This window comes from Cryptomeria japonica, chromosome 3, assembly GCF_030272615.1.
Source record: "Cryptomeria japonica chromosome 3, Sugi_1.0, whole genome shotgun sequence".
NCBI classification, from domain to species: domain Eukaryota; kingdom Viridiplantae; phylum Streptophyta; class Pinopsida; order Cupressales; family Cupressaceae; genus Cryptomeria; species Cryptomeria japonica.
This window is the reverse complement of record NC_081407.1, coordinates 869,228,219-869,253,482: the sequence shown is the minus strand read 5'-3', so window position 1 is coordinate 869,253,482 and position 25,264 is coordinate 869,228,219.

Genomic DNA, 25,264 nt, shown 5'->3' with positions numbered 1-25,264 from the left:
ATTTTGCATTGCATTTCTCCTTTAGCACTTAATTAATCAAATTAATTAGGTCTAAGGTCCTATTTCATCGTCTTCTACATCATAAAGTTGGGCCCTTTTGCTAAAGCGTGCCCTTTTCATTTTATTCCTCCAATACATCACTCAATCAAAAACCCTAATTAAGTCCTATTTTGAACTTGGGGGCTTGGTTTCGGGGTCAAAACATCTCGAAATCACCTGTAACTTCGGGATTCTGTCTAAAATCATCATATCCGATGGCCCTAAAAATTTGGTGAAAAGTTGTCGGGACCGTGGCGCCCGGAGTGCACATGGTCCCGGACATTTTTCCCAAAATTTTGGGAGCACAATCCAATCATAAAATAAAGCTTAATCCCAAGAAATTGGTGGGATATTCAATCTCTAGGTCAGCCAAAAGATGAATTTATGATCTAGGGTTTCCTACATAAGAGCTCTCTTTCTTCATTTGAAAGGATCCGATTTTTGTTTTCAGGAACCTCATATGTAGCGAAAGAGCAGATCTTTGAAGACTTCAACAACATTCAACATCCCTCTATCAAGAATTCATCAATTTCATTTCTTCACTTAGGTCTTGGAAGACATTGAAGAACAATAGGAGATTACCAACTGAAGATTGGCTTGTACTCCTCCCTTGAGGGTTGGGTATGATTTCATGTTTTTTTCATGTCTTTGCATAAGCTTCAATATATCATTTATTCATGCTTTAGATCACTTTGCATCTTGATTTAGAGCATTTACATTGTCATTTACAAGCAATTAGGGTTTACTTTCTAGGTTGCTCTAGTTTGCTTTCTTGCATTTTAGGACCTTGCACACACACTAGGTCTGCACACACAATACATTTTACAAAACAACTTGGCTATTCGTAGAGGTGGAAATCACCGAAGCGGGGGTTTGACTAAGGCAAAACCCTATATAGCAGCCCATACACCCTTTTTCAGATATCAGTGCAGGTTCGGGACTCGGACGACGCCACAGGATACAGATTCGGAGAGAACAGGTCGAGACAGCACTCTACATCAAATTGCAGAGCAGAAGACAGGGACAGGGGCGCTAGGTGCCCTGGTCCTGCTAGGACAGGGGCGCTGGCCACCCTGGTCCCAAGGACAGAGGCGCTCGGTGCCCTGGTCCTTTGGACAAACAACATTTCTGACAGTTTCCGACAGTGTTCCAGAGTGCAAAACAGTAGTTTCCGGTGCAGTTTCCAGGACAGAATTAGGACAGTGGTGCCCGTGCCCCCATCCCGAACATTTTCAGTCCAATTTTGACTCCGGGTACACATCTACATTCTTATTTCATCCTTGTATTTATAGTTGTTCATTGTTTAATCTCAATTTTGCAATCTTGTTATTAGTTCATACTTGCATTTTGGGATTAGGGTTTGAACTTGCATCATTTGATCTTCCAATTTCAACAAGGGAATAGAAATCCTAATAGGTAGCCCATGGCTCTCTCTTTCAGAAGAAGAAGTAGCCAATTGTGTGATACCTCTAGGCTCTTTCGTATTCCATAATGTGTGTCAAAAGGTAGGATTAGGGCATGTTAACCTAGTCTCGCTTTTTCCCCTACACAAGTACACATATATATGTTCACTAAATATGATTTCATTAAATGCATGTATGCACGTGGACACTACCATTAGGATAGGTTATCCTCATAATTTTGATCAGAGCCAATTTGAACGCACATCGACATCCTTTGAGGTATTAATATGTAATACTTAATTTGATCTTATTTTGACTCTTAATTTAAGATTTAATTGGACACTTTGAATTTGACCTTGTAAAGGAGTTAGCTAGCACTACATTTGGTGTTGATACTGCACAAGATACTGCTAGAGGAGATACTGCTAGAGGGTCTGATGACCATATGGTAAGTTTGTAACTTAATTTATGAATTCTACTATATTTGATAAATGATTCTTTTAATAGTTAATTTCAAGTAATATTTTAATATTATTTTTTTATTGTACAACATGAGACAGGTGGATCTGGACCACATCCTGGGGACAAGAAAGATACTGCTACTGCTACAGGATCTGATGAGAATATGGTAAGTTTGTAACTTAATTTATGAATTCTACTATATTTGATAAATGATTCTCTTAAAAGTTAATTTCAAGTAATATTTTAATATTATTTTTTTATTGTATAGCATGAGACAGGTGGATCTGGACCACATCCTGGGGACAAGAGAGATACTGCTAGAGGATCTGATGAGCATATGGTAAGTTTGTAAATTAATTTATGAATTCTACTATATTTGATAAATGATTCTTTTAATAGTTAATTTCAAGTAATATTTTAATATTATTTTTTTATTGTACAACATGAGACAGGTGGATCTGGACCACGTCCCGGGGACAAGAGACGATGAGATGTTATTGATGATAGCACTTAGATTTTACTATTTATTTGGCTTTGATATGTACTTTTTTATGGACTTTACACATTTGTTTACACATGCACATACTTTATATATATGGATAGTTGCATAATAGGATTAGATCATATATATTTTGTGCATACTTTATATATTTTGTGCACATTAGATATTATGTGGAGTGAACATCATGTTACCATCTAGACATATATATGGATTAGATATTATATGGATTATGTGGACTTGAAATTTTACTGTTTATTTGGCTCTGATATGTACTATTTTACGGGCTTTACATATTTGTTTACACGTGCACACACATACTTTATATATATGGATAGTTTCATAATAGGATTAGATCATATATATTATGTGAATACTTTATGTGTATTGTGCCCATTAGATATTATGTGGACTTGAAATTATGTGCACATTAGATCATATATATTGACTTGAAATTATGTGGACTTGAAATTTTGTGCATACTTTATATATTATGTGGACTTGAAATTTTATTTATGGAAGTTGTGCTTAAACAACTTTATAGGCATTATGTGGACTTGTAATTTTATTTTTGGAATTTCATTTAAATACTTCTTGTGATTAGATAAACTAAATGTGCATACATCATGAACTAAGTATCGAAACATATCTTATAATTATAACATATTCTAAATTAAAAATTATCATTGAACAAATATAATGAATAGAACTTGATTAAAACATAATTATCTCATTCATAAATTTGACCAATAGTCTCTCATTTATGTATATTGTACACAAAATGTAATCAAGAAGACATATCTAAAATAAAATAAATAGTCTATTTAAATAACTTTGTTTTCATTGATGGCTTCTACTTGTGGTATACCTGAAACAAAATTTTACTAGATTCATTCCGTTATACCATCTGTATCCTCTCTCTTTTGCAAAGCATCTATAATTGTCTCATGCTCTTCCATAGAGAGAGTCCATAATTGTTTATTAGCAGGCTTGCCACGATATCTATCCAATTTTATATTAGTTGCCACTACCAAATGTGAGTAATGTATAATCTTCTTCTCTAATTCATAATCTTCAAATGCAAGCAATCCATTCTTTCTTGTTAGATATTTGCATAGCCAAGTGCCAACAACAACCACAGATCCTGTTGGATAGTCATAACCATCATCATCTACTCGAGGAGTAGTTAGCTTATGTTTTGGCTCTACACATCAAGCCAACCAATACTCTGTCCCCTCTTCATTGTCCTCTAGTGCAACAACAACATAGACATGTCCTGTGCACAAAACAATTTTATTTTAATATTTAATGAGAAATAAAAACAAAAATATACACTGTTGTATAAGATCTGAAATGCGATCATAGTCATTTGATGCAAACATTTGATCCATATCTTCATCAGTTCTTTCATGCGGATCATTTGCATCTATGGGTGTCAATGATCTTTGTTGCCATTCTTCAACCCATTCTTTATTCTCACAAAATTCCTAATCTCCGAAAACACAAAACTGACAAAAGCAAGCAAGTTGCCTTGTCAATATAGTCCATGTGTTTGAATTAGAACTCTTAAATGAATGCCATTTATCTGATCCAATGATGGTATTGCAATCATGCCAAATAGGAATACTATCTTCCTCTATCAACCAGAAGAAACGTCGAATTGCAGAGTTTTCAGTTGATCCTTTTGACAATTTTGAATTGCACCAATCTACAACTGCACGAGCATCTCTGAATTTCACTGCATCCTCGAATTTCAATTATTCTCTAGCAAGAGCTCTTTTTATATAGGCACCGGCTCCATCGTGTTCCCCCTTACCATGTCCCACTTCAAAGAAACTCCATAAATGTTGGACATTGGTTATCTTGTGAACTTTGCATAGCCAATAAAAAATTCTTGCATTTTTGAATTTTCCAGTGTAGTTATCTGACCATATCATATGTTGTTTCATGTCAATTTCTCTTTCCTTAAGATTATCATAAAATACCTCGAAGCAATGTTGGACAAACTTTGAAGAGTGTATTCGACTATCACTAACATAGAAATGATACTCCCTCAAAAATTTTCTGTTATCTTCTGTACTGTCATGGTCATGTTTATATATAATGTGCACAAATATGGCCACTTGCACTGAGATGTAGTATTGTGATTAAGTTTCCCCTTGTGGTTTTAGAGTATAATTTTCTACAAAATCCACAACTGATACTATTGTTCCAACTGGAAATGTGTTCTTGCATATGCGAAACTGTCCATCAAGCCATCGCGCATGTTGGGAATGTTTCACATATTTTGGAACAATATGAGTTTTAAACTCACTAATAAATGCATTCACACTATTCTGTTCTGTAATCAATTCTAAACGTTTCCCCATCTTTCCATCCTTTAGAGGGTATTCTATATTTTTAAATCTCCTAACATCAACCATTTTTTGTCCAAACTCAGATGAAACATGTTCATGCAAACATTCACCTATCGAAGAATAGTTCCCACATAAATTGCAAAGACCATAAATGCATGAACTAGAAAGAAATAATTGTTCATTAGGTGGTTTACAAAATAAACTTCCAATAAAATCTTTTATAGTTTCAGGTGGAACATAAACACCAAAATCCTGCACAAGATCATTACCATGCAACATACAACGAATATATCGAAAAACATTATAATAGTAACGAAACTGGACATGAGTTTTACAACAACAAGATATTCTTTGTTTATTGATTTTAACATACCAGGGTTTGTATTTTTCAAATGATCTTTGACTAATTCGTAAATTCATTAACACAGATTCATCACTAAATTTTTTAAAGAATTCAGTTTGAGTCATGTCAAGAAGATGTTTTGGATGAGGATCATGAATTTTTGATCCCACCCTTAACTTTAAAACATCTCTAGCATTTGATGAAACTCTAGGGTTATCATGCCAAAATTTTGCAATTAATTGTTTAATTTCATCATTTAATTTCATGTCCGACCTTTGAAGTCTACCACTAAAACTCCAACAATGGTTTAGTGGATCAATTTCAATTGTGTCTCTTCTTTTGGCCACTCTTGACAAGGTTCTACGATGTAAGTTCAAATAGCCACTTATATCACTTAACATTCTTTTACTAACAATCATTTTGTCAACTATAGCAGTCGTTATAACTCTACGTGCTGCATTCTTATCTTTAGATCGACTTGTTTTTCCTATAGAATCGATGGCACTAACAACAGTAGATACAACTTTCTTATATGATTCATCTTTTCTTTTTGGTTTTGCATAAATACTTATTTTTTTCATGACTTTACGCATTTTTAACATTGGAATCCTAACTTTGTATTATAGAAAAATTGTTTATATAGTCTGTTTGCATGTGTTCTGATTTGTCTCCAAGAAACTAACTCATTAAGATTATCTAGCACATTGCTATCAATAGTAAACAAATTACATTCATTTTCTTTTAGAGAGGGTGGTGTAATATTTTCAATTTTTATTTCTTTTCGTATTGGTGTATGAAATTTATATCTAGCTTCATTTAAATCAGCAATTTGATTGGCATCATAGTCATCAGGATTTAAAAACATACCAGGATTCGCATCCACATCAACATTTGCATCAACAGTCATACCCGTGTGTGGTTCTACATTTCTTGCATCCATCATGATGTCTTCAATGGTCTCATCTACAATGGGCACTGAACTAGATGCTTCAGAAGTGTTATTCAATTGTCGTTGTTGTGATCTTCTATCTCTTTGGCGTTTTGCCTCCTTCTCTCTTTGTGCTTGAATTTCGTCCACTGTCATTGTCCTCTTTTTTTTCTTTTGATGTTGCTTAGAACCCATTTTTACAAACTCGTCTTCAAAAAATAATATTTTTTTATTGAGTTCTTCAAAAAATCGTCTAAAAAATATTAAAAAGTACTGCCAAATGATGTAAAAATCTTTGTCAGTATGGATTTCAATGATAGTGTGGTAAATCGATGCAATCTATTTTTTTTTTACAGTAACGGTTATTTAGAAACGGGGGCCCGTTGTTAAATCCAACAAGCAAAAAATGAAATGGGCCCCTGTTATGCAAAATTTGAATTCACAACCTGCCACTTGCCTTGGGATTAGGCCCAGGATAGGCCTGGGATGGCCACACCTGAGACATGAACCTGCAAATTCAAAGCTCCATGAATGAAAGCACAAATATGATGAAATGAAATAGTTTACGTGCCTCTAATCAAAGAATTTTTATACGGAATTGAAACCCATTTCAGATTATACTGTCTAGATTCTAAATATGTAAATTAATTTAAAAATTGATTATTTTAACTATTTTTCATTTAATTTATACTAAATCAGGTTCATAAATTTGAAATATTAACTAATTTTCTTAATTTAATAACTTATTTATTTTAATGAATTTTGAAAAAAAAATTATATGTCATCAATCTACACAAAATTCTTTTCAATTTAAAAATAAAAAAATTAAAAAAAATGCTAAGTTTACGTCAAATTATGTGGGTCGTACACGTCAAATTTTTAAAAAGATAATTACGGCCATTAAATAATTAATTTAAAAAAAAATATTTGAAAAAAAAATACAGAAAAATATGCTCATCAATCTTCAGTGTGTTACAAACCATTTCCCAAAACAGTTTGAGAAAATAATTTTAAGTGTGTCAAAAAGTGTGGGTCGTACACATGCATGGTATGGTCCTGAAATAGACATTTTTAAAACATAGTTTTTAGAACTCCATTCAAAAAGTTATTTTTTATTATGTGGGTATTAAAATAAATTACATATTTGAAAAGTACACTCAGAGAGATATCTTTTATATTGCTGACTTTTTCCAAGATTCAATCTCTAAGTGTTTCAAAATTTAAGCTCAAGTGAGACAAAATTTGAAAAACAGGGAAAACACTTCCACTTTTTGGCCAAAAAGTGGACTCATCTTCTTGCACTGACCCTCCTATAGACAAAATAAATGTAACAATTACCAATAACATGCAATAATTAAAAATACAAAACACACAAACTAAGCAAGCATCAAGTGACTTCTCATAAAGGTCAAACAACCAAATATGAAGACTGAACAAATTGACGAAATGACTAACTGACGACACTCGCCTCAGTGTAACTGAATAAAACTAGGGTCAACTACTATCTCCTCCACTTCCATTGGAAAATATAAGGCACAGTCAAACCTGTGTAGCCAGGTGGAGACGTTACCCCATACCTCAGCGGTACTTGTACTTGCAATATCCTGCAGCACCGAACCACACATGCATATATACCATATAGAAAACATGACATACACACCAATGAAGGAGAATCGCGACATTCCTTGTCTCACCGAAATGAGTGAAGGAAAATCATCCCCTAGCATCCAATACACTCGCAGATACACAGCATACATTGCATAAATAAAGTAAAATGTCAGTACATTGCAATAAACCACACAATGCCATAAATCACAAGTACAGAAAATAATGTAAATAAATCATGTATCTCATATTCAGATTAAGCATGGAATAATGTCATATAAATCTGAATAACAATTCATGGTAATGTATCCACTGAGAAAGACGAATAGTAAATATGAGTTCAAACGAGTAGGGGTACTACATTTTTTATGTAACTAAATTATTTTCTTTTTTTTGTTGGATAGAAGACTTCAATACCTAGTTCGTAGGTTTTTTTTAGAATTTTTTCTCACTTGTTTAATATTTTTCCATAAGCATTGAACTTAGAAGTTGATGTTTTGTGTAAAACCTATGTTAGTACTTGCCTTAGTGTGTTCGCATATTGCATTTGAGATTCCCTTTAAGCATTTAATTAATTAATTTAATCTAATCTAAAGTCTTCTTTTATCACTCTACACATCATAAAACTGGGCCCTTTACCCTAGCTATGCCCCATAAAGATGCATCTAGTTCTCATCAAGAGTGGCAGAGACCCCTAACTTATCTTTCAGATATACAAATATATTTGCAGGTATAGGCTTAGTAAAGATATCTGCACTTTGATCATTTGTGGATGCATATTCTAATTTGACTTCTTCATCACTTACTTTCTCCCTCAATGAATGATACTTAATTGATATATAAATTCTTTAGAATGCAGTATCGGATTCTTGGAAATATTAATAACACTTGAATTGTCACAATATGTAATAGTAGGCTCATCATAAATGACTCTAATGTCCTTCAACATCTGCTTCATCCAAACTACTTGAGTACAGTTGCTATTAGCAACAATGTATTCAACTTTTGTAGTAGATAGAGAAATAGGATCTTTCTTCTCGCCCAAGAAACCAACTTCTTCTACAAAAAGAATGCTCCACCAATAGTTCTCTTTTGGTCACCAACATCACCTTCCCAATTAGTGTCAATATAAGAATATAACATGAAATCATCATTCCTCGAATACCACAAACCATATTCAATTGTCCCCTTCAAGTATCTAAAAATCCTTTTCACAGCAGTAACATGATTCTTTAGGATCAACTTGAAATCTTGCACAGAGACAAACAACATGCATAATGTTTGCTCTAGTCTGAGTCAAGTATAGCCATCCACCAACCATAGATCTATACAAGTTCTAATTAACTTTTTGTGATTCATCATGCTTAGATAACTTGTATCTAGTCACCACAGGAGTTCCAATAGGTTTGGAATTAGCTAACCCAAACTTCTTCAACGCTTCCTTCACATACTTAGAATGAGAAATGAAAATGCCTTTATTAGTTTGTGTAATCTTTAATCCTAAGAAAAATTTCATCTCACCTATCATAGACATCTCAAACTCTTTTTGCATATCATCAACAAATTTCTTACTCAAATCATCATATCCTCCAAAAATATGTCATCAACAAAAAATTCAACAATAAAAATGTTATCATTATCAACTTTAAAGTATAAATTACTATTAGCAATGTCTTTACAGAATCCCAACTTCATCAAATACCTATCCAATATAGCATACCAAGCTCTAGAGACTTGTTTAAGTCCATACAATGGTCTCTCCAATCTGCATATCATGTCTCCTTCATTTGATAATTAAAATCCATTGGGTTTCTCAATGTAGACTTCCTCTTCCAAATCATCATACAAAAAGGCTGACTTAACATCCATTTGATATACCTCAAAATTCTTATAAGAAGCATATGCAAGAAGTAATCTAACAACTTCAATTCTAGCTACCGGAGAAAAAGTCTCCTCATAATGAATTCCTTCCATCTATAAATATCCCTTACATACCAATCTTTCTTTGTTTCTTACTACTTCACCAACTTTATTTAATTTATTTTGGAACACCCATTTAGTGCAAATCACATTCTTGTCCTTAGGTCTCAGAACAAGTTCCCATGTACTGTTCTCAATCTGATACAACTCTTCTTCCATAGCTTTCATCCAATTCTCATCTTTACATGGTTCACCAACATCTTTAGGCTCAATCTTGGAAATCAAATATATCTCTTCTACAACAAGCTTTCTCCTAGTCATCACATCTTTATTTTTATCACCAATAATCTGATTTTTTGAATGATTTAATCTTACATACCTCAAAGTCTTCTAATTATTCTGATTCTCAAGTTCTTGAACTTCTTCACCGATGGTAGCAATATCTGGATTAAATGTCTCTACCGGATCATTCTTCTTAAGGATCTTAGTGGGTACTTGCTTTTAAATAACATCCTCATCATGATTTGCTTCTCATGACATTCATCAACCTTCACATTTGCACTTTCCACTATCTTTCTCAACCTCTTATTGTAAGACCGGTAGGCCTTGCTCTTAGTAGAATAACCCAAGAAGATTCATTCATTACATCTTTCATCAAACTTTCCTATATCCTAATCTATTTTTATATAACATTTGCTTCCAAAAATTCTAAAGTATCTAACTATAGGAATATGACCAAACCATAGCTCATAAGGAGTCTTATTGGAATCACCTTTTATATGCACTTGGTTGAATGTGTATACAAAAGTAATAATAGCTTCTCTCCAAAAGTTTTGTGAAACATTCCCTTCAATCAACATAGTCCTAGAAGCATCCAAAATAGTTATGTTCTTCCTTTCAACAACTCCATTCTACTAAGGGGTTCTAGGAGTAGATAACTATCTTCTAATTCCATTCTTATCACAAAATGAATCAAACTCACTGGATGTGAATTCTCCTCCTCTATAAAATCTCAAACATTTCAGCTTAAATCCGATTTCTATCTCCACCTTAGCTTTGAATATCTTGAATTTATCCAGTGCTTCAAATTTCTCCCTTAGAAACATAACCCACATCATTCTAGAATAGTCATCAATCAACAACATGAAATATTTGTCACTCTGTATACTTCTCACTCTTCTAGGACCACACAAATCGGCATGCACAAGATCTAGCAATCCACTAGATGTATACAACTTACTTTTGAATGAAATTCTTATTTGCTTTCACAAATGACATTCTTTACATACTAGATTAGAAAGTTTCACAATCTTAGGCAAATCTCTAATAGCTTGAGTAGAACTTATCCTTATTATGTAGTCAAAATTAACATGACACAAACTTCTATGCCATAACCACCTTTTATCTATCTAAGCAATCAAACAAATTGTCTCACCAACATTCAAATGAAAGAGATTACCTTTAGTTTTAGTTCCTGATGCAATCTCTATACCAGAGGCATTCAGAATCTTACATTTACTATTATTTAATTGCAAATCATATCCCTTATAAACCATTTGTCCAACACTCAAAACATTATTCTTCAAGCCTTCAACATATAAGACATCATCAATATTATTCTTATCATCAAGAGAAATAACACCTCTACCATGAACTACACAAGCTTTATCATCTCCAAGTCCTACTATACCACCATCATACCTCTCCGTATTCACAAATTTTCTTTTATCACCTTTCATGTGATGTGAAGAACCGTTTTCAATAACCCATTCATCTTTCTCTTGAATCTTAGCAAGAAAAGCTTTCTCTTCAATAATGTAGCTTGTAGAATTCACTAGTATCAGATTATCTTCCTTGATAGCAATAAATACAAATTCATCTTCTGAATTCCCATTCTTAGACTCTTCATCTATCACACCTTCATCAACAACATGATTACATTTCTTCTGATATCTAAACTTTCGATTAGGCTTATAGGTCTTATCAAATCTATCATTCATCTCATATCTATCATTCTTATCAAATTTATCATGCCTATCATAGTTTGACATCCTTTTAGGACACCTAGAAGCACAATGTCCTATCTTGTTACAAGAGAAACATTTCAAAGGTAACTTCCATCATACTTACCGGCTTCCTTAGGCAATCTCCTAGCAATAAGCACTTTAAGCTTATCCAACTCTCTTTCTTTTTCTTCCATCTCTCTCATTTCTCTTTCATATCTAGAAACCCTAGATGAACTATCTCACATATCATAATTTTGCTTCCTGGATACAAAGGATTTTTATGCAGTCTCAAATTTACCATGTGATTCTCTAAATTCACTCAACTCAAATGCAACAATATTACCAACCGACATGTCTCTTGTCACAATGGTCATAGTCTGGATCTCTTCGATAGGAGAAACTTTAGATTTTTAAGCAGGAGGAAATGATCTTAGTTAGCAACAATCTCATCTTCCTCAAGAGTTCCACTCAAACATCTGATGTTCATGACAAGTTCATTCACTTTAGCCATAAAAGATGATATGTTCTCATCTTCTCCCATCTTCATCATCTCATACTTTCCTTTCAAACTCTATAATTTATCAACTTTAATATGTTTATCTCCTTCATACAAAGTCTCCAACTTTTCCTAGATCTCATGTGCAGGTTTTATTCCCATCACATTAGTCATCTCTAAATCTGCCAGGGCACTCAACAATGCTTCTTTAGCTCTTATATTATGCTCAACATCCTTGATCTCACTTGGAGTAACCAGACCATTCTAAGAATCATTGTAGGCATTCTTTGTAGTCTTCCAATAGTTATCTCCAAGATACTTCAAGTGACACTCCATCCATTCCTTCCATACAATGTAATTGCTTCCACCAAATCTCAAACTATATTTCTTGAAAACATAGCTTGACATTCTATATCTCCCTAAGCGGTCAAGCTTCTTCCAAAGGAGCTATCTCTGATACCAATTGTTGGCAACAACAATGGAGGAAAACTGAGAGGGGGCGGGGCTAAATTAGTTTTCACCCGATTAAACAAATTAATCAACATCAAATCAAATCAACTACAACAAGAATAAAGATAAGCACAATAACAACAACACACACAACACCAAGATTTTGATGTGGAAAACCCAGTTAAGGAAAAAACCACAGTGGGAAGCTACCCACAATAAGATGATACTCTATAGTAGTATGAGTAAATATTACAATGGGGAATACACATGTATTCAAGCACATTTCCTAGAGCTCACTACTCAGAATATGATAACCTGGAAGGCTACAACCCTCAAAGAAGGTTCACTACCTTACAATAGCATTCAAACTAAAATTTGGTTTACATGAATTGAAGGAATAACATCTCCCAATGCATGATGACAGTTCTAGTTAAGCACATTTCTCTACTCTGCAACACTCTCTACTCAACACTTCATACCGAAAGGTGAATTCACTATTCACACATATACTACTCTCTAATAATTCAAACACAACCTCTTACAACCATCGATGTCCAAATTACATGAATATGATACCTATTTATATAAATCATCAACCTTGACTACAAGGTCGGGTCAACCTTCAAGGCCTAATTACAAAATTACATCAAACGATATATAAATCAATCACTGGACTAATACAATACCATTGCTAACATAGAATGGACCCAAATCAGATCCTCGAAAATGCAACACCACCAAAAATCTCCCCAAGATCATCTACAACATGCTACACCACCCAAAATGTTGCATAAGACGAAGAACATCACCGGACCCATAAGATCCTCAATAAAGAGCACAATGATCAATGCAAATCAGAAAAACTAATCGAACAAGATTAGGAAACACCAACAAACATGTTAGAACCATCCGCAATAGTTGCACCAACACCACTTAATCAAATCTCAAACCATCTGAATTATAGATACATATGATCATCCCAAACACTCTCTCAAATCCACAACTCAGGATAAAATCATTCTGCAGAAGAATGGATCAAACATTGAAAAACCAATCCTCATACCAGAAAGAATAACCCAATCAAATCACCACATAGCATTATGAAATCAATTCTAAAAAAAGTATCTCTAGTTTATTTAGTATATCAAATAGATAAACCAACCACATCAACTCTCTACAATCACCAGAACACCAAAAATAAATAGTCACTATCTGCAAACTCTTATTCATCATTTGAAATATTAGCATCATATTTAACATAGTAGGCATTCCTGTTAAGCTTCCCTTTATTCTCCCTGAATTTTTGTCTTGATCCAATAGCTCTATATGACCAATCATTTGACATCTAAATAATTTAAGAGGTAACATACCTTTATATTTGTTTGTTCCCTTCTTCATTCTTCTTACAAAGTTCTCTTCTATCTCATCTAATCTTTCATCTTCCAGATCTTCCTCTGAGGCTTTAAAGGAGGTCTCAAATTTAGCTTTGTCTTTTCTGAACTTTCTTATCTCAAATGTAGACAAGGTGCCATATAGTTGTTCCCTAGTAAACTTCTTCAGATCATAAGTTTCTTCAATAGCAGAAATATTATCATTGTATCTTTTCAATAGAGACATCAGGATTTTGTCAATTATGTCTTCATCTTCTAAGGTGCCACCAAGTTATCAGATTTCATTTACTACACTATCAATCTTCTAAACATAGCTTGCTCTATCTTCTCATTCTTTCATTTTTTAGTTCTCATATTGTTTCTTAGCTGTCAGCTTCTTTGATATCTTTTCCCAAACCTCATGCTCATTATTCAATGAAATAACCTTTGTTAATTCAGTCTTTAATAAAGCACTAGAGATAGCATACCTCACTTTTTCACTTTCTTCATAGGCTTGAATCTCATCTAGAGTGGTAAAACCATTTGTCAGTTGTACATACTTAGTTTCCACCACTTTCCAAGTGTTGTAGCCCAAGGAGATCATGTAACCTCACATCTTTACTTTCTAGTAGTTGTAGTTTGATCCTTCAAAGATAGAAATAGATAATAAATGTGTCATCGGATCAAGATCTACCTCAAGTGGTTAATATATTTTCCAAGGAACCAAATCTCTGATACCAATTGTTAAATATTCAAGCAACTGAAAGGGCCCAGGTAAATTAGTTGACAACTGAAATTTTTTCTTCAATTCTTTCACACATCTGGAAAAACCAACATAATTAATTAATGCAAATATAACAAGAAAGTGCATACACAAAATAGATCACACAATGAACACTAGATATGATGTGGAAAACCCAAGAAGGGAAAAACCATGGAGAATGTTAGTGATTTTTACAAAAGGTGGCTCCTTGTCGGAGGGGTCAGTGCTAAAAAAGGCTCACTGTCGAAGAAAGAAGAATGAAAAGAGAATCCACCACATAATCTACAATGTCAAAATTGCTCTCTGTGCTGCTCAACAACAACATACTTCACATATCAACATCAACCAAATCTTGCACATCTTCCATATATAAGATTTATTCTTCATCTATACCTTTTTTGTTTGTTGAAATTTGACCTCTTAATTATACTATCTCCAAATAACATAATCTTCTTAGTCAGTGAAACAATGATCCCCAAATAGGTCAACACTAAACATTATAGTGGTGGCAAGGAATGAGAAGTAGACCATACCACACCACACATCATTGGTTAGATCAACATGTTACATCCATCACAAATATCAGACTCAAATCATGACTCATACACTACACAAATTCTGTTACTCATCCTCGAATTCCAGATCGAACTGGACCCAAAATAGCACTACCAAGCTTAGAAACAAAAAGAATGGAACCAAGGTACTCATGAATACAATCAATCAATATCATATCTGATAAGAAGAGAAATCACAATCACAATCAATTGAATCAAGCTGCACTGAAGAGCAACTATAACACATTTTTTAGAGCACCAAAGATTCTAGGAACACATCTTGGGGATCACCAACATAAAAGACCAATATGAGAATAATATGTTCCATCAATGAAAACCATTAATGAAAACCATCAACAACACATTTACAACAAAGATGTAATGGATTTATTTTATATGCGTGAAGGTGATAGTTTGGTATATATGATACTTCTAGCTTTATCTACAAAACTCTTTATGTACTCACTTTAAATATATTAATGTATATATTTAGTCTCCACACCTTTTACTGAAAAAATAAATAAACTAATTATTCAACATCAATACTCTATTACCTTATATATTTTATAGTTTCTTTTGATTAAAATATTCCAAATATAACAAACTTAAACATGTAATTTTTAAAATTCTAGTGTATACCATTCTATATGTTATAATATTATATTTAAAAATATATTAACATTGTAATTTATAATTAATAGCAACTACAATAATGAATTATTTTTTATGCTAAAGGAATTCCCTTATTTCAAATGCATGACTTGACTTTGGCCATCAATGACATACAATTGACAAGTTGTGTGAGACTATCTAAATGTTGCTCAACGTTGGAATTTTTGTTGCTATTTTTTCCATCCACCATTTTTTACCCTTTTCCATGTATATGACAATCTCATTTTTACCACCACCATTTTACTTCGTTGTGAACAACACACCAATAGAAAATTCTTTGAATGAGTGAAATAAAATAGTTTTGTTAAGATTTTTTTAATCACTTCTATACATAATGAATATATAAATTTCATATAATGTATATCTCTCTCTCTCTCTCTCACACACACACACACACACACACACACACACACACACACATATACATATATATGTGTACACACATATATATACATACATATATACATATATATACATATATATGCATACATATATATACATATATATACATATATATGCATACATATATATATATATATACATATATACATAGACATATACATATACATATACATATACATATGTATACATATATACACACACACACACATACATACATATATATACACATACATACACACACATACATATATAGACATATACATACATATATACATACGTATATACATATACATATACATACATACATACTTATATATATATACTTATATATATATATATACACACACACACACACGCATGTTCTTTTATAATTTTACGAAAATTTAAACGATACTTTTATTTTGATGATGAGGTTTAAATGCTATACAAATGCACAAGAAATAATTAAATATTTATATAATATATTGTTATATTATTTTTTATATTTTTTATATACTTATACTATATTATACTATATTATATATCATTACAGATATGATCTTATCAATATATATTTGACTACAATATTATAGATATATATTATTACATTACCTTATATATAATGATTAAAAATAATATTTATTATAAATATATAATATTATGTATCATATATTATATTTACTATAACATATTGTCCCATTATGCCCACTCCTAGGTCTTAACTGCGATCTTTAAAAGCTCGTTTTAGATTATTTTAGTTCAGATTAGCCTAGTTATGTTGTGTTTTGGTTACTTTTGGGGTAACCGTATTGTTCTACCCTTGAACTTGTTGTCCAATTGATCTCTTTCATTTATGTAATGTGTTGGGACCGGTCCCCACTTACTTTAATAAAATGCATTATAATTTATATTAGAAACTATTAAATATAATTTAATAATGGAATGTGTAATTAATGTATAATATAATTTCTTATATAATTATGTATAATATATATTATTATTTATTATTTATTATACTAAAAATAATTACATATAAATATAATATATTATATTTTTAGATTTTAGATTTTATAATACTTATTATTTGGGACCACTAAGTATCATTAGATCAACTAAAGCTCGGAGATTGTGCTACATTTATTGTCAATTAACCTAGCCATTACTCAGCACATGGTATCATGTGTCATCTCTTATACTTGGCACATGGATCTTGGTTACTATACATCATAGGAAATTATATAATTACATTATTAAATTATTAATAGTAATTAATATTATTTGCATTCTATCTAATATTTTATGAAAATTTATAAATTGTATTATTGTTATTTTATAATTATAAACAACATTTTATATATTACTATACTATATTATACAATGATTCAAGAGTAGATATTATTTAAATTCTATTAATATTATATAATTACTAATAAATGAGGTAATTTAATATTATTTGAAATAATTAAAAATAATATATATATTTTAGTTAATGATTAAAGTTATTACATACAATAGAAAATTTAAATTAAATTAAAATTAATATGGTTTTTGAATAGAAAAATCAAAGCTAATGTTAATTCATTTTAAAATCTGATTATCAACACTCAATGTCATTAGAAGGGTGCAAGGTTGTATGGATGTTCGGATGGCTTGATCTCATATTGTATCAATGTTCAAGAACATATAATCAATGTAGTATCTTCATAGTCATAAGGCTGTATGTGAAGCTAAGGCAAAGTAGGTATAAATATAAGGGAAATGATGACATAGTGTAATTTAATACTCTCAAAGGTGAGAAACAAGGACAAACAAGAGAAGTGAGAAGGAAGATACAATGTCTCAATTGCAACAAAGTCAAACCAATAAATATTTTGTAACATCATACACATTCAATGTAAAATGACACCCCCTGTGCAATTTCCACAAAATCCCTCAAATGTATTTTTCCTTAAGAAGTATAAGGAGATATGGGCACTAAAAGATAGTGCATATGTGACAAATAACAAAATGAGGTTATACATATAAATTACTAATAATTCAATACTTTGTCAAAACTATTAGCATTGGTCCAAAGATTTACCAAAGGCTTAGCCACCATACTAGGTATTTGCCTATGTCAACATCTTCCTTCATGATTCAATTATGAATTGGCACCTCTCTCTCTCTCTCTCTCTCTCTCTCTCTATATATATATATATATATATATATATACTATTTGTCCTTATCTTCCCCTCTCACTTTATCTCCATCTCTACCTCTATCATCCATATATTTCCCTCTCTCTAGACATGTCTCATTCTCTTTACCCATCCATATATCTCCCTCTATATATATTTATTTCTTCTTTGTTTATCTATCTCTCACCTCTTTCCCCTATCTCTCCCTCTTGTTCTCCATTTCCATCTCCATCTCTATCTCTATCTTCCTCTCTCCCATTATCTCTAGACATGTCTCACTCTCTTTATCTATCAATCTTTGTCCCTCTGTCCCCCACTTTCTCTCTCTTTTATTATTGCAAACATAACATGAACTTCTTAGAAATGACATCCAATTATCTTCTGAATTCAAAAGTTTTCTATCACTCATATTTGATATCTCATAAATTATTGCAAAGGAGACTTAACCCTATCACTACTTTATTGGGACCATTGTTGTATTGACAACATCCTGTCCTGCAAACTTACCTCATATACTATACATCAATGGAAAAAATATCTTGTAATTGACCTTCGACACCTTTTCAGCACACCCATTGCTCACCCTGATGCGATTGCTTAGTTGTGTTGAGCCTGGGGTGATGTAATCGGCTATGATGTCATCCACATGCTTGTTTCCTACAGTTAAAGTGGTTCGCCAATACTTTCCAACGTGGGTTGTGCTGGGAATCACTTTTTTCACATATAGGCGTGGTTAAAATCCGTACACGTCTATTTTTCGAATCTCCTGACCTCATGAAATATATGTTAATACCTACAATTCAAGACAAGCAGGTCCACAGCCGTATAAAACATAAGAAAGCGTTCTCAATGTCTGCGCATGCGCGCATGGACGGCTTCTCATTAAGAGTCGTTCTCTAAACTTGCGAAAATTTCTCTCAGCCCTACTCCTCTAATACAATTCTCCGGCCACTGTGCCACCCAGTCTCTTTCTTTATAATATTAAAAGCAAAGATATGCTTAAGCGAGCAATCGACATCGCTACAAGTTCGCATCTTAATTACCGTATTAGTATTCGTTGAAAAGAATGATTTTTTAAGAATAAAGTATTAGTTGCCGTAAATAAGACTACTGCAACATCACCATCTTCTTATGTGTTTATATTAAAATGATATAAATAATCACTTTACTCTTCTCAACGAGCCATTGTATTTGGTCTTACAACAACTTCTCACAAACAACACAATCCAACTTCCTTCTATCCGTCCTCTTTAACACCAAGAAATTACTTCCCATTTCTTATGATCTAAAGATCTTTTTTCAATTTCATATTTGTTGATGTGTCTTTTGTACATGACCAAACACATAATAAAATACCTAAAGGTACCTTATCCTTTCTTGAATAAAGCTTCCCTGAATGCTGAAGATCTTGCAGAAGGATCAATTGGAGTAGCTCCAAGGTTCTGATTGTAGCTTCTCTACGTGTGAATAAGCTCTTGTAATATGATGTGATTTTGCTGGAATCACAAGGGGACTTACATTGGATGACCTAAGTGTCTGATTTGCTTTGGATATCACTGGAATGTGGATCTTTACTGATCCTCGATTTTTAAAAAAGGGAAAAGGATAAGGGTTGGAGAAATATCTAATTCTAACACTAAGAATGTAGGAGCAATGGATGACCTTTGATGAAACTTTAACTAAGTCTTGCTTTGACATGCTATGATCATCTCCACAAGGTTAGTGTGATCTTCTAAGGATAGCTTTATGATGCTCAGATCACCGCTACAAGCATAGACACTGTCAGGTTGATGCATATCAATGAAGAAGCAATAATTGAAGTTAAGCTTAAGTTGAATGATTCCAGTTGACTACACAAGACAAGTTTGCAATCAACAAACCGCTAGTAGTATGGATATACAAATTTCACCATTGATCATACAAATTTCTTCTATTCATCTAATAACATGAAATTAAATTTGAGAAGTATAGAGACCATGCAAATTGTAAAATCGACACATAGAATTCACTGTTAGGGTTTCAAGCAGATCCGAAGCAAATATGAACTAACAATTATATGCAGATTTAAATACAAAAGATAAAGAAATAAAACAGTAATAGATAACACAGAGATTTAATGTGGTTCACCCAGAATGGGTTACGTCCACCATACACAGCCGTCCAATCTTTCTTATTATCCAACAAAAATAGTACATCAACATCACAATGCCTTAAGCATCCCAGCGGACCTTGCCCCTTATAACATGCATTTTTAGGGCAACAAACAAAGTCGGCCTTTTTAGGGTTTTATTACAATGTCGGTTTTCATCAACAAAAAAATGGCAAGGATACATGCTGAGTGTATAGTACTATGCTGATTAGTCGCCACATTTCAAAAATCTCTCACTTGGAGACTGATCAGGGTCCCCACCGAACAATCTCCCACTTGGAGACTGAAACTACACGACACCACTGTACATGCAACATCTGTTGGAAAAAGCACTAGGACTCGACTGGTATACTTTCCACAATTATCAATCAAGAAGACCAACAGAAACTGATGAAGAAATCAGCTTCTCATGTGGAACTGCCTTCATGAACATATCGGCAGGATTCTCACTTGTGTGAATCTTCTCAAGCCGTAACTGACCCTCCTCCAAAACAGTCCGGATGAAGTGGTACCTGAGCTGAATGTGCTTTGTCCTTGAATGAAAAGAAGACTTCTTCGCAAGATGAATGGCACACTAGAAATCAGTATACAATGGGCGATCCTCTTGTGTCTGACCCAATTCCTCCAAAAAAAATTGTAACCAAATCATCTCCTTGTTGGCTTCTGTAGCAGCAACATACTCAACTTCAATGGTTGAAAGTGCAATGACCTTTTGTAGCCTAGAAATCCAACTGACTGCAGTTCCCTCTATAGTAAAAACATACCCTCTAGTGTTCCTTCGTGAATCAATATCACCTATCAGATCAGAGTCAACAAATCCATTCAGAGCAACATTAGATCCTTTGAAACATAATGCCTTCATAGTGGTTCCTTTTGAATATCGAAGGATCCATTTCACAACATTCCAATGTTCCATACCCGGATTACTCATAAACCTGCTCACAACTCCCACTGCATGTACAATATTTGGCCTTGTGCATACCATTGCATACATTAGATTTCCAACAGCTGATGAATACGGGATGTTAGACATTTTCTTTACTTCTTCCTTTTCCTTTGGACACATCTCCTTAGTCAATTTGAAATGTCTAGCCAAAGGTGTACTAACTGCTTTTGCATCCTGCATGTTAAATCTTTTCAACACCTTCTTTATATATTCACTTTGGGACAAATTCAAGGTTCTATTTTTTCTATCCTGTGTAATCCTCATACCCAGAATTTGCTTAGCTGCACCCAAATCCTTCATAGAAAATGACTTGGCTAATTTCTATTTAAGATCATTTATGTGTTCCATGTTAGAACCAACAACAAGCATGTCATCAACATAAAGCAATAAGATAATATAACTACCATTATCCAATCTCTTAAAATATACATAATGATCAGAATGACATCTATGATAACCGTGTTCAGCCATGAAACTATCAAATTTTAAATACCATTGTCGAGGTGCTTGCTTTAGGCTATACAAACTTTTCTTCAACCTGCACACCAAGTTCTCCTTACCTTTGACCTCATATCCCTGTGGTTGCAACATGTAAATTTCCTCCTCCAAATCTCCATGGAGAAAAGTTGTTTTCACATCTAATTGTTCAAGATGTAAATCATCTACAGCCACAAGACTAAGTACAGTTCTAATTGAAGTCATTTTTACAACTGGAGAAAATATTCCATCATAATCTATACCCTTTTTTCTGTGCAAAACCTTTTACCACAAGTCTGGTCTTATATCTTTTCTGGCCTCCTTCCTCCTCCTTCAGCCGATAAACCCATTTGTTAGGAAAGACTCTTTTTTCTGTAGGTAAAAGGACTAAGTCCCAAGTCTTATTTTTCATCAAGGAGTCCATCTCCTCTTTCATGCCTAGCTCCCACTATTGTTTGGCATCCACCTGCATTGCTTCTTCATATTCTTTTGGTTCGCCAGAATCAGTTAATAATATAGAATACGAAGACAAAGAAAATCTTTCAGGGAGTCTACTTGACCTCGTAGAACGTCTAACACTTGCAGGAGTTTGTGGGACATTCTGTTGTTACTGAGTATCAAGTACCTGTGGCATTTCATTTTCAGGCATCTCATCCAACACCACATATTCTTGCTTGTCTTGTTCATGCTTCTTTTCCTGATTTGTTCTTTATACATAACCTTCTCATTGAATATAACATCTCTACTTCTAGTTATTTTCTTATTTTCAAAATCCCATAACTGATAGCCATATTCATCTATCCCATATCCAATGAAGGTACATTTTTGAGATTTAGCATCAAACTTGGTTCTATTTTCTTTATCAACATGGACAAAAGCTTCACAACCAAAAGTTTTCAGAAAAGAATAATTTACCTTTTTACCAGTCCATGTCTCCTCTAGAATACCACCATCCAAAGGGGTTGAAGGTCCTCTATTTATCAAATAGACAACAATATGTACAACATCTACCCAAAAATGTAAGGGCAATCTAGCATGCAATCTCATGCTCCTTGTGCGTTCCATGCTAATCCTATTCATTCTCTTTGACACACCATTTTCATGTGGAGTTCCTGGAACTATCTTCTGCTTTCGAATCCCATTTAAGGAGCAGTAATCTTCAAATGCTTTTCTGCAATACTCGCCTCCATTATCCAATCTGAGACACTTCAACTTTTTTCCTATCACATTCTCAACCAAAGCTTTCCATTTCTTAAAAGTTTCAAAAACATCTGATTTTTGTTTTAGGAAATATACCCATGTTTTTCTGGTTGAGTCATCAATAAAAATAACATAATAACAAGAGCCACCAAGAGATGATACCTGAGCTAGTCTTCATACATTTGAATGCACAAGCTCTAACTTCTCACTCTTCTTCTCTTTCCCAACCTTGAAAAATCTAACTCTTTTCTGTTTTCCATAAACATAGTTTTCACAGAACTCTAAATCAATCTTCTTTAGTCCTGGCAATAGATTTTTGGAGTGAAGGATTTTCATCCCTTTCTCACTCATGTGCCCAAGCCTATGGTGCCACATTATCGAATCTATTCTTGCAACATCTATTGTTGTTGTCCCTACAGTAACTTTATCTATAGCAGCTAAGGTAGAGTAAGTGTTACCAGTGCATAGATATAATGTGCCTACCTTCGCACCTTTAGCTACTATTATTGATCCTTTACTGACCTTCCAGATACTATCTGAGAAGGTAACTATGCAACCTTCACTACCTAGTTGCCTTATAGAAATTAAATTTCTTCTTAAGTTAGGAACATGTCTTACCTCCTGCAAAAACCAGTCATTTCCATTCTACAACTTGATCTTTATCTTTCCTTTTCCAACAATTTGACAGGGCTCATCATCACCCAAATATACCTGTCCAAAATCACCTTGAACATAATCTAGAAAATAGTTTCTATGGGGTGTATCATGAAATGAAGCCCCAAAATCTATTGCCCAGGAATCATTAACATTATCCAAACATAAGATTAAAGCATCTTGTAAAGTATTACTTGCAATATTAGCTTCCTTACTATCATTTTCATTTTTGTCTTTTTCTTTGTTTTTCCAAGACCCACAATCTTTTTTTAGATGACCAGGCTTTCCGCAATACCAACAATCTTTCTTTCCTCTAGATTGAGAGCATCCTTTCTTTGACTTCCCTCGTGACTTCTCATTCCAAGGGCCTTTTCCTCTTTCCTTTGATCTTCCTCTGTTCTCCACATTCAAAACACTACTTGATGATGTTGGAGTCTCACCTATGCTTTTCCTTCGCATTTGCTCGCTTAGGATAACACCAACAATATCATTAAATACCAAAGTATTTTTACCAAAGACAGAGTTACTTACAACCATAACCAAGCTATTCCAGCTTTTTGGCAAAGAACATAAAATCAAGAGATCCCTAACCTCTTCTACAAAGGTAACTTTTACCGAAGACAATTGACTGGTAAATGTATTAAATTCATTTAAGTGCTCCACTATAGATCCTCCCTCATTCATTTTCGAATTAAACAAATGCTTCATAAGAAATACCTTATTTGAAGCTGAGGGTTTCTCATACAACTTAGCCAATGTTGCCATCAAATCTACAACAGTTTTTGCTTCTGTTATATTGAATTCTACAGATGGTGCAAGGCACAATCGAATGGATCCCAGTGCCTTTCTATCTAAAATGTCCCACTCTTCATCTAACATTGTGGTCGCTTTCTTTGCCTTTCCTTCCAATGGCTGCCACAAATCCTTTTGATACAGCTAATCCTCCATCTACATTTTCCATAACTAATAATTCTAGCCGTTTAACTTTTAGACCTTGAATTTGGAATTCTCCATTGCTCCCACTCAAATTTGAGAGTCCTACCAATTTATAGAATACCTTGCTCTGATACCAATTGTTAGGGTTTCAAGCAAATCCGAAGCAAATATGAACTAACAATTATATGCAGATTTAAATACAAAAGATAAAGAAATAAAACAAGACACAGATAACATAGAGATTTAACATGGTTCACCCAGAATGGGTTACGTCCACCATACATAGCCATCCAATCTTTCTTATTATCTAGTAAAAATAGTACATCAACATCACAATGCCTTAAGCATCCCAGCCGCTTATAACATGTGTTTTTAGGGCAACAAACAAAGTCGGCCTTTTTAAGGTTTTATTACAATGTTGGTTTTCATCAACAAAAAAACAACAAATTTTTTTTTACATGTTGAGTGTACAGTACT